General features: G+C 36.4%; 1 protein-coding gene and 1 pseudogene across 3 annotated transcripts in view; one reads left to right on the top strand and one right to left on the bottom strand.

The window, feature by feature from the left end:
* Positions 1 to 4,719, bottom strand: LOC100991735 (ubiquitin-conjugating enzyme E2 L3-like; annotated as a pseudogene).
* Positions 1 to 12,446, top strand: part of PDE3A (phosphodiesterase 3A) — a 316,338-nt gene that overhangs the window by 81,285 nt on the left and 222,607 nt on the right. Inside the window, exon 1 of one of the 3 annotated variants that reach the window (XM_055095464.2) lies at positions 19 to 12,446. This exon is cut by the window's right edge and continues 21,370 nt beyond it. The exons of the other annotated variants lie outside the window; for them this stretch is intronic. The gene's annotated coding sequence lies outside the window, so the exon portion shown is untranslated. Of the gene's footprint in view, positions 1 to 18 lie in introns of those variants that run through there. 3 annotated transcript variants of the gene reach the window in all.

Here is a 12,446-nt window from a genome sequence, read left to right on the forward strand (position 1 = left end):
TTAGTCTACAAGTCGCTTTTCCCCCTATTTCTCTGTAAACTTCAGCATTCTTACAGAAATATTTACAGTCCTTAGAGTATTATTCAGCTAGGTCAGCCTGAAGTGGATGCTCAGGCTGGGGGTCATTCACCAGTGCTGTGAGGGACTGGATTACTTGGTCAGTTTTGGTTGCTGGCTTCCAGTTTTCAGCACTAATTTACTGGCAGAGAGACCTGCCCCTTTTAGTGGACATTTGGGTGACAGATCTTCAAGTGTGATCTTCGGTGGTTTGAATGGGTACTGTGCTGGAAAGTTGATTTCGATTCTGAAGGCCCCCTTATATGGAGGGTTGTCAGGAACAATAAGCCCTTGCCAAGTCAATAAATTAGCTCCATCTACCTGGAAGTTACGGAAGCTTTTCATTCCACAATTGCATATTTCTTCAAGCTCCTTCATCAGCCTTCTGCTGGTGCCGTCTTGGATTTGGTGCTGCTCCTTTCCCAGAATGCATCGCAGCCCAACATTGCCATTTATTATGCTTTATTTTGTTGAGCTTGATGCTTTGCATTAGTTTGTTTACTTATTCAATAATTATATATTGAGTGCTTACTAGAGTTGTCTAGTTTCTCAAAATTGTGAGGTTTATGCTAAACACTGGGGACACAGCAGTGAATGAGACCTAGTCCCTGTCATCCAGGGGCCAATAGGTCACAGATGTGAATTAGCCCTTTCCCTTGACTTTTGGGATTCCAATTTCAAAGAGGTTGTAAAAGAGACAGTGCCATATTCTTGAACCTTTTAGCCAACTAGGTAAAAATAAATTGTCACATATTTCTATTGAGCCCACTGGACACCAATAGACTTTAATAATTGTGTTTAAAATAGAAAACTCCTTCAGCTTGAAGCTGTCTTTTATTTGAGAAAAGTGAAAAAGAGATTCGTGGGATATTATAAAAGATGAACAAGATGCCTAAAATGGACAATGCTCCTTTACATGTTACTTTAACATTTGAGAGAATGCTATCAAAATGCAGAACTGGCTAAAAGTGTTAGAAGGAGTAGTTCAAGTTGTCTTCAACCAAGAGTCATCTAGAATTTGGCTGCACCCTGGTATATCAAATATGCTGTATGGGAATGTGCTTATATTTTGATGAGTAATGTGCTTTTATAATAAATGAAGATGCATGTCAGAATGTTGAGCTGGTCAGGTCTCACTAGGGATTTGAAGAATAGCATAACAGCAAGTGGGCACCAAAGAAAAATTGAGTTTACTTGGATACACGAGAACTCTGCCTTCTGACTTGGTCTGAGAACTTGTTCAAGGCAAGAAACAGTTTCTAACTTCAGCTGAATCACAGTGTGAAGGTGAACAAGTAAAAAAGCTCAGTTACCTGCAGAAAGTTGCTTGCGGTTTCAGTTTTACAAAGCTCACTGTTTAAATCTAGTAGTTACTTTTTAATCCCTTCAGATATGTCAGCAAAAATTCTAGTATTTGGAAATATGCCTTGATCACTTGCAAAAGGCTCTGGAAGACAGAAGTCATAGTAAAGTGTCAGGTATTTAAGAATCTGGTTCAAACTTCCAAACAAAGCATGTTTCAGACCTCAGTGTATTAACAGTTTTCCTAACTATTCAGCTATTCAGTGGTCTTTTATTTTATTTTTTTTATTTTTTTCGAGGTGGAGTCTTGCTCTGTCTACCAGGCTGGAGTGCAGTGCTGCCATCTCAGCTCACTGCAACCTCCGCCTCCCGGCTACAAGCAATTCTCCTGCCTCAGCCTCCCAAGTAGCTGGGATTATAGGTGTGTGCCACCACACCCAGCTAATGTTTGTATCTTTAGTAGAGACAGGGTTTTGCCATGTTGGCCAGGCTGGTCTCAAACTCCTGGCCTCAAGTGATCCGCCCACCTCGGCCTTCCAGGTCTCAAGTGATCTGCCCGCCTCAGCCTCCCAAACTGCTGGGATTACAGGCATAAGCAAGTACACCCAGTCTCATTACCTTATAGTTTTTAATTTTTTTGTGGGAGAAAGGACCAGTGACTTTTTTGAATGTGAGAAGAATCCCAAAGCAAAAGGTGATTTATTTCCTTTCCTTTAATTCTGCCACAATACACGGCACCCCAGCATCTAGAAGAATCTTCTCATGTGTGAGATGAATGTGTTTGACTTCTTTTGGAAAGAGTCAGATTTTATATTCATTTAGAAATATCTGTGCCTATAACGTGGTTGCAGTTGTACATGGCACACAGTTGTTTATTTAACTGTGTTTCATCCTTTCATCTTGTGTGGCATGCTCACACTTAACCGCATTTCTCTTCATTGCATAGTGTAGCCCTGACTCACTGGCTCTTCATCTGATCAGTCTGCCTTGCTTTTGTATCTGAACAGTATCTCTCATCACCTGACCAAAATGCTCTGCCCCGATAGGTCTCAGCTTAGATGTTACTTCTTGGAATGCTTCCCTGGACAATGCTTTCCATATTCACAAAGGGAGTACTTAATCCCAGTAAAATATTAGTGCTCCTGAATTGTGTCATTCCTCTGCATGCATCAGACTAGTTCTCATCGTGGTTCATATAGTCTAATGCGTGCAGATGCAAGATCAGTCTCTGTCTTGTTCATTGTTCTTCTTAGTGCCTGATTTAGCACATGAAATATAGCAATCATGCCTAATGAGTGTAAGTGAAACAAAATACTTTTTTAGAACTTGGAAGTCATTTGTCTTAATGTGTATTTTTCTCCCTTTTCTGGTCATCAGCATTAGAACTGAAGTCATCTTCAATATCTCTCTCTCTCATCCCTTCATTAAATCATTCACCAAGTTTTGACAGTTTTCCTTTGCAATGTGTCTCCAAATGGTCATCCTCTTCTCCTTTTTCAGATTAGGATTCTTGTTTTCTTTACTCATTGGTAAAACAAGTTTGGGAAATGCTAGTTACGCAGTTAATGGTGTAGTTACCGCAGGACTTGACAAAACCTCTAATGAAAGAATAAAACATTTGCTATATTTGTTTGATCAGAGAAGCTTTTTTCCATCTCAGGGAATCTTATGTGGTTAATGATCTGCAAAACCCACCTGGGGGAATGCTGGTAGAATTGTGCAACAGTCACCCTTTCATCATGGGCTGTGGATCATTTGACTTTAACTTAATGATAGACATCAGCTATAGACAGCAAGCACATGGAAGGGAAGCATGCCAGCCCCCTGACACTGAATGGCCTCGCACTCTTTTGGTGGCTCAGACCATGTTACCTTGATTAGGTGAAGGGGCCCCAAGTAGGGAATTATGCACCTTATTCACCTGCTAAAGACACTGCTAATTCTACTTGCAGTACTTCCTCAATGCTGTCTTGATAAGATTTAAAGAGTTTTTTAGCCTCTGCCTTTAGGCACCTTCAGAAAGAATGCCATGTACTCCTATTTAATTCCTGCCTACACCACTGTTTTGAATCTGTAGGTGCAAGGGATTTAAAAGCCAACCACAATGAAGTTGAGTTTTTATTTCCCAGATTTGTGATTGACTGGTTTTGGATGACAAACTTGATAATGCTTTTTTTTTTTTTTTTTTGAGACTGAGTCCCACTGTGTCGCCCAGGCTGGAGTGCAGTGGCAAGATCTCAGCTCACTGCAACCTCCAACTCCCAGGTTCAAGCAGTTCTCTTGCCTCAGCCTCCCGAGTAGCTGGGATTACAGGTGACCACCATCATGCCCGGCTAATTTTTTTGTGTGTTTTTAGTGGAGATGGGGTTTCACCATGTTGGCCAGGCTGGTCTCAAACTCCTGACCTCAGGTGACCTGCCCACCTTGGCTACCCAATACCTGGGATTACAGGCATTGAGCCACTGTGCCTGGCCCCAACTTGATAATGTAGAAGTCATTTGCTGAGGTACCAGTATACAGGTGGCAAAAACAATGGAAAGAGAGAACGATGATTTGTCAAGAGTATCTAAGAACTAAGTAAAATAGAAAGTTCAATTTTCACTTAAAGAAGCCAGAGAGGAAAAGCCTGTAAAATGTTAGATACTTTTTGTCATTGTTTTGAATATAAGTAGGGATCATGTTCAGGAAATCATGTTGTTGACACATTGATAATCCCATTAGATTTTTCCAGTTGCTCCGAGTCTTCCTTCCTAGCTCTGTTTCTCTTACATCTCAGATTCGATCTATCTGAAAATTTTATTCCACCTGACTTCAAAATAGCTAGAGTCTCACCATTTAACTATCTACACAGTTACCATCATCTGTTGCCGGAATTATCTGTTGCCTGCTTCCACTCTTGCCTCCTTACAGTTTACTCATCACGCAGTGGCAGAACTAATCCTTTGAAAGGTGAATCAGACCATGCCATTTCTCTGCAATCTTGCAATTGCCCCAACTCTCATTCAGAAGAAAATTTGACATTCTTCACCCAGGCAATGAGCTCAGCCGTCGTCTGTCTTTCTGTGATATCTTTGACCTCATGTTGTAACACTTTCCCCATTTACTCACTCTAGTCACATCAGCTCCTGGCTCTTGCTTGAACCCGTTAAGCATATCTTTACCTTGGATTTTTTGCGCTTACTGTTTCCTCTGCCTGGAATGTACTTTTTTCCAATATACACATAGATTATTTTTTCACTTCCTTGCCTGTGCTCCAGTTTTCCTCATGAATACACTTACCCTCACCACTCTATCTTTACCTAACTGTATTTTTCTGCAGTTACCAGCTGACGTGTTATTGTTTGTATTACCAGCTGACATGTTACTGTCTTATTGGCTGCCTTCTTTAACTAGAATGTAAGCTCAATAAGAGGAGGGCTTTGTTTGTTTGTTTATTTATTACCTTTTAAGTTCAGGGGTACATGTGCAGGTTTGTTATGTAAGTAAACTCAGGTCATGGAGGTTTGTTGTACAGATTATTTAGGCACTCAGGTATTGAGCCTGGTACCCATTATTTATTTTTCCCGACCTCTCCTTCCTCCCACCCTCCAGCCTCCAGTAGACCCTAATGTGTGTCGTTCCCCTCTATGTGTCCATGTGTTCTTATCATTTAGTTCCCACTTATAAGTGAGAACATGTGGTATTTGATTTTATGTTCCTGTGTTAGTTTGCTAAGGATAATGGCCAGCTCCATCCATTTTCTTGCACAGGACATGATCTCATTTTTTTATGACTGCATAGTATTCCATGGTGTACATGTACCTCATTTTCTTTATCCAGTCTACCATTGATGGGCATTTCGGTTGATTCCATGTCTTTGCTATTGTGAATAGTGCTGCAATGACCATACATGTGCATTTGTCTTTATGACAGAACAGTTTATGTTCCTTTGGGTATATACCCAGTAATGAGATTTCTGGGTTGAATGGTAGTTCTGTTTTTAGCTCTTTGTGGAATTGCCACACTGCTTTCTACAGTGGCTGAACTCCCACCAACAGTGTATAAGCGTTTCTTTTTCTCCACAGCCTCACCAGTATCTGTTACTTTTTGACTTTTTAATAATGGTCATTCTGATTAGTGTGAGATGGTATCTCATTGTGGTTTTGATTTGCATTTCTCTAATGCTCAGTCATGTTGAGCTTTTTTTCATATGCTTGTGGCCACGTGTATGTCTTCTTTTGAAAGTGTTTGTTCATGTTCTTTGCCCACTTTTTAATGGAGTTGTTTGTTCTTTTCTTGTGAATTTAGGTTCCTTACAGATGCTGGATATTAGACCTTTGTCAGATGCATAGTTTGCAAAAGTGTTCTCCCATTCTGTAGATTGTCTGTTTACTCTGTTGATAATTTCTTTTGCTGTGCAGAGCTCTTTAGTTTAATTAGATTTCATTGGCTTTATCTTGCTCATTGCTAAAGAATAGTGCTTGTAGCAGGATTCTGGCATGTAGTAGGCAGGCACCAGATGCTTGCCAAATAAATTAAGATGAAAGAATGTGAGAGCAAGCCCTCTTGTTTGTTATGGAATTCAGTATTTACTAGGAAAGGGTAGGCTGCTTTTCAGTAAATCCCTGTCATGTCTCTATGTTTATTCTAAAATTGGTAAGCTTTCTAACCATAAACAAACAGATAAACATCATATTCATTGTTCCTCTCCTATTTCTCTCCTTTTCTTTTGCAGCATGATGTTTTTGAGTATTTAAAAACATTAAAAAGATTGGGAAAGGTCTAAGAGGTGGAGAGTAGAATAATCCATTCAGATAACTCCTCTTGGGTCTACCTGAACAGATTTTAGGTACTGTTACTGTGTGATGGATCTAAAGCTTTCCTGCATCAAAGCGTTCATCCCTGGAACATTCCTATTAATGTAACATACTTAATGATAAATTGGCATTTGACCACAATAGATGGTATTTTCCCTTAACTAAAGAAATACATGAGAAAAAATATTAAATTTTATGAAATGACTAAAAAGGAACTGTCCATTTTAATATTTATATCCAGGACATCGCGACAACCTGTAGGTTCCCTCATGAAGGGATCATCTCTTTAGCAGCAATCTTTCGATGAGCAGAGAGAGTATATATTTTAGAACCTTTAGAGAGAATTGGAAGCATTTACTATGTTTTGCTTTAAATAAGTTTGCTGAGTGACAGGAATAAGTCAGATAGCTTAAGTTTGCTAAAATACATAAGCAGGTAGAATTTTAAAATGCTGAATTTTGTAATATGTTCCCTGGGGGTTAGTTTGCTTGTGTAATATATCATACCACCAAAGAGATACTATACAAACAAATTTGGGGAGAATTTAATAAAACAAGTATTAGTGTTTCACATTCAAACCATAAAGTTGACTTCTTAGGAAATTATATGCCCTAAATATTGATGGAAACATGTATCTCTCTGTATTGCAGCATGAACCAAACCCTATGTAAACTAAATCGATAGCTCCAAAGCAAAACCAACTTATAATAACAGACCAGAGTTCCAGTAATTAAAAACATGACCTACTCTGTACAATACTCTAGCTATATTAATGCGGTAATAAAGAATTATTACCAAAAATTTGCTGGAAATACAATTATGTGTATGTGTGTCCATGGGTAGAGTTGCCAGACATTGCATGGGGGTGCAACTAGTAATTTGGTTATTTCAGTTATTAGAAGTTTAATAATCCTTTATAGCTCCCTTTTATCTTTACAGAATAGCACTTAATGACTGGTAAAAAGAATTAAAGCTATGGGCTTGCCCACAGGAATCAAGCAAAGGGCTTATGCTTTTGGATGAGTTTGCCAGCTGGGGACCATACTGAGAATAACGGTTCTCTCTCGGACTAAGCATTGAGATGCTTTATCAAGTAGCCTTAGCTTTTGCTTTCTCTTCCCTTGGTTGAGTTATACCAAAGCCTCCTTCCAGGAAATCCCTTTAATCCTTTTTTATACAGTCAAATCAAACACTTCTTTATCAGAAATGCATCTATTTCCAACAAAAAACAAAAACCACATAAAACAAACAAAACCTGACAATTCACATAGCAAGAAAATTTCAAGCAAAATCTAAGCAAGGACATTGGCAAAGGAATTCCTTTCTAATATGAAATACACTACAGAAAAAGTATTCTATTTCCTAATTCTGAGCAGGGAAATTTTTCTATTTATTGTTATTATTATTATTCTATTATATATTATACTATTCTAAATTTTCTATTTTTTCATTTAGTTTTGCTTTTAATATTAACATTGCTATACTGAGACCTTAAATTTATATGGGTAGCTTAGATTTTTCTAGGGCTCCCAACAGTATTATATTTGTAGTATTTCACTTATGGATAAAACAAGGCGTATATGAAATAAAATTTATGCATATACATGCATGTAACACATAAAATATTTGCATATATGCATATATTGTACTTCTTAATTCCTGTGTTTTATTTTTCGTTGTACAAAATATTTTAACTGTAATTCTATATACACACACATTATATATATAAATTATTATATAATGTTATCTTAGTGATTGACCCAGAATAGAATACAGATTTTCTTAAGTTTCAATGCAACTAGATAGAAAAGGATATAATGTCTGTATTCAAAGTAAGGGTTAATCTACTTTTGGCAGGTTAAAAGTAGAACATTTTCTTATCTGAGTTATTATATCTGTTAAAAAATAACTTGTAACATAATTAAATGTGTCATAGTTGGTTTATTGCAATGCTGTAAAAATTTTTTTAAAAAGAACTGAACTATGCCCTGATTAAATTAATTAACGTGTCACATAGATTGCCATTTAGAAAGGTTATTTCCCTAAAATTGCTGCATTTTGAGCCTATCTTCTCAGTAAGTTTTCACAATGTTATTTATACAGTTAGATATTATGATTACTTTGGTGATTCCTTTAGATACTAACTTTACTAATTGACAGATATGATCATTTACCTTTTTTCTTCAAAAATATTTCTGGATTTTTTTCTTCATCAGAAATTTGAATCATTTTATGTACTAGTGAATTTTCATCATTTTGTACATGTTCATCTTCACATAGATGCATTTATTATTTATAAAGCAGTTAGCTGTCCTGCTTATTGCAAAAGTACAAAGAGCAGTGCTTGGTGCCTTTGTAGCTTTGCCTCAAGATTGTTAATATGTTTCCTGGAAGTCCTACTATTGATTGACTCATATATGCCTCTGCAGTTCCCATTTCTATCTGATGTAGTATTGAGTTTGTTGCCACTATTTCCTTGTTTTTTCAAGAATAGTCCTTTTACTTATCCTCAGTTTTATCGAGGTATATAAATATTAAGCTTTCCAAAAAAAAAAAAAAAAAAACAATTTTGGGATGATGTTAGACAAATCTTTTTGTATAGGTTTAAGAGTGTGCTGGGTTACATTTTAGAAATAGCATCTGATCAGTAGTTCTCTCCCACCTTCTTACTAATGTGCCCTTAGAAACACAGGAAAAGATGTATGCAGAAAACTGTGGTGACATTCAACCTACTGCCTGCCTGGGAGGAGTTTTCACTACTATAAGCAGATAAAACTGGCAAGAATGCCTTTCTTGTCTTTCTACCTACTGTCAGACAAGTAGAGCAAAAGAAAGCCCCCCAGAGAAAGCCCCTCAGTTTTGCTCTACTTGTCTGGTAGATAGGAAGACAAGCTGTCCTTCCTGAGAGTCAGAAACATAAGATTCAGAAACACAGAGCTATTCCAGTGAAAAGCAAAGACAGACATTAGGATACTGTCCATTTTTTGCATGGATACAGCCTTTGAGGCCATCGGACTGTTGTCTACACTACATTATATAGTCATTAACATGGTGTTTACTGTGGTTCACAGAATGATTGAAAAATGCTTATAGTTAAACCTTAAGAAGGCGCAAAATTTGAATTTATACAAAAAGAATATGTAAGGGTATAAAAATATGTAAATAAAAGTGCCTAGATGCAAGAGTGATGGAAATAAGTCAAATGTTAGCAGTGCTTTCTTATCAGATGGAGAAATTATGGATGACTTTTCCTTCCCAGTTTAGTGTTTCTTTGTACTTTTGAAAATTTGTACAATGTACATCTGTTATTTATAATTTTGTACATTGAGTGTGTATCAAGTTACTGTTTAAACAAAAGGAAAGAATGGGTAGAAAATATAAGACATCTATATTTTTATAAATACTTTTTAATATCCATAATTTCATGTAAAATTTTCAACTATCCCGGAGGTAGACTTTTATTGATATTTTAGAGTTATGACTAGGATAGTTGTGAAATCTTTCCAACTCCAAACCCCATGGTCCTCCTACTATACCTTGTTACAAACAGAAGATCATCCTTATGGAAAGCCTTAAAGGCAGAAAATATATAAAATAAGTATAAGTATGTTATGTGTATAAAGTAAAAATTTTAAAGACATTTTTGAGGTTATTAGCATAATTTCTATCTTTTTAATTTACATATACCTTTTAATGTGTTTGTTACTAGTGATATATGAAGAAAAAATAATGTATAATTTCACCATCAAGAGATTGTTTTACATTGTAGAGCATGTTCTTCATATTTTAGTGTGTGTACATTCATACATATACATTCAAAGGTTTCATAGCATTAATCTGAAATATATACTTCAAAAATTTTCAGTTTAGTACCATTAATGATGGGAAGATAATATACTTTTGAGTTATAATGGTTTTATTGTGTATCAGTAGGGCCCGCTCAGAAAATCAGAACCTACTCTAATATAAGCAGTAAAATATTGAATGAAAGGAATCAATTACAGTGATAACAGAAGGACTGGAGGTACAAAAGAGAGAAAGGGCTGTTATCCAAATATCAGAAGGCTGTTACCACCCAGGGCTGGAGGCCATGAAATAGTGTTTGATACTGAGTTGCAGGAGAGGCTGGTGCTTCTGCTGCAATATTAAAACAGCATTGTGCCATTGTGGCATAGCAGTCTTCTAGGAGCCAATACTACTAATATCTGTGAAACTCTCAGGCTGGATACCATAGTCACCTACAGTGGCTGTCAGTAGCCCCCTGCTGCTGTTACCTCAGCAGAAAAAAATAACCTATACTTCTTCCACCTTCAAATCTCTAATCAATGCCTCCCACTGGCAGGACCTGACAAGAAGCCAGCTGGCTAAGGATAAAGAAAAATGTAGTTTAGCGTCTTCCTGCCTCCTGTGAATCAGAAAGATGGGGATGGAGTTGATGGCCAATAAAGAGTTTGCACACATTTGTTCATTAATTCATTTTAGTAATTTTCTTCTTTCATACTGCTTGTTTTAATAACCTGCAAGTAAATAATCCACAATAATGTCAATTCATTGGCTGAAAGCGTACAATGTAATTTATTAAAGGCAAAATATTGTTAGGAAATGATTAATTGGAGAAATAGGATGGTATCAAGAAAGATATATGTGCTTATCTGAAGCATCTCATACATAGTTTATAAGAAGAATGCAATATGAAAAATTAAAATCAGATAAATCTTTAAGCTTTTGGAATAATATGAAAGTTTGATGTGGTTACGGCATGGTAGAATTCACATAACTGATTAGTTGGAACAAAGACAAGACTACTTTTTCATTATGGAAAGTAAACATAGTAGTCTTCTCAAGATTATTAGCAAATTTTCCTTAAAATGTTTGCATCTGAAAAGATGGCTTCAACCTGATTATTTTAAAGCCTGTGTGGTTCATCAGTTTAAGTAGGGAAGTGGGACTTGGCGATCTCAGAGGAGTTCTGTAGCCTCCATGCCCCTGCTCCCCCCTTTTCATGGCTCACTACTGCCATTCACATAAGCAAACACTAGCTTCCCTCAGTCATTCAGATCATGGATGAATGCCATTCTGTGTTAGCTTAACCACCATCATTCTTGATAAAATATAACTTTTTACTTGAGTAATGCATACCTAGTATAATAGGCTACAGTATTTCTTGAAATGTAGAGTCCGTATCAGTGGTGGTATAAAAGATTGTTTTACATGCAACGAGATATGCTGGTATATAATATTAAGTGTTTTGCTAAATTATTTGCTTTTCATTTCTACTCTAATGTTACTGATTAAGATAAGGGGAGCAGATCTCACCTTGGAGCTAGGATGCTCTCATGTCCCTCCAACCCTCACTGATTGTCTTTGTAACAGAGAGCAGGCCTCAGGCTAGGAGTGTTTGTCAGAAAAAAAAAAAAAAAAAAGAGGATCTTGTGAGAATCGAAAGAGATAGCATTGTCTTTCCTTGACTTTAGTTTTATGGCCACTTTGTACTTATATAAAGTATTACTGAGTTTCCATTTAAGTAGTGACATAAAGTTTTAAAAAATAAATCCAATTGGCAACAAAATTTTATTTATAGAAGACTAAGTGTACAATATTATGGGTGGCTGGTCCATAACATGGTAGAATCACCAAGGTAATTGCTACATGAATAATTGAAATTTTGGAAGCAGTAATATATATAGCACATTTGCTTCTATCTTTTTCTTCTTTAATTTTACATAAAGATATAAAACAGAACTATAGGCTTATCTAGAAAAATTAGATAAACATAATCATTCATCTACTTCTTTCTCTAGGTAATGTATATTAAGCTTTGGGTCCAACCCAGTAACTAAAAGGGATGATGGTGATGACGATTATTATTGATTATTGTTTTCTTAAAAGCCTTGATTCCTATTAAAATACTCTTGTAGCAAATTGTAATGAATTTTTCCCAGTTGGTTTACCAAGTGCGTAAGAATCAGATATCAGTAAAAATGTCAAAGTATACATTTATAATAGCCTATCTTTTCCCCAGAATGGCTTATTATTATCTCTCTGCAATGTATCAGAATATAAATAGTATTAGAACGTTTTAAAAATATCAATTAGAATGGGAATGAAAGGAATACTGAAGGAAGGAAAAGAGATGAAGTGACGAAGCACTTCTTTTGGCCACCTTCCTGCTGCATGTCTCACTTTGGGTGCTACTTAGATGTAGATAGAGTTGGCACCACCAAACAGGGTTATTACTAATCTTGGATCTCACATACAACTTTTAATTTTAGGTTGAAAATATGAGAAAAG

The sequence above is a fragment of the Pan paniscus genome, chromosome 10 (genome assembly GCF_029289425.2).
Source record: "Pan paniscus chromosome 10, NHGRI_mPanPan1-v2.0_pri, whole genome shotgun sequence".
Lineage (NCBI taxonomy): Eukaryota > Metazoa > Chordata > Mammalia > Primates > Hominidae > Pan > Pan paniscus.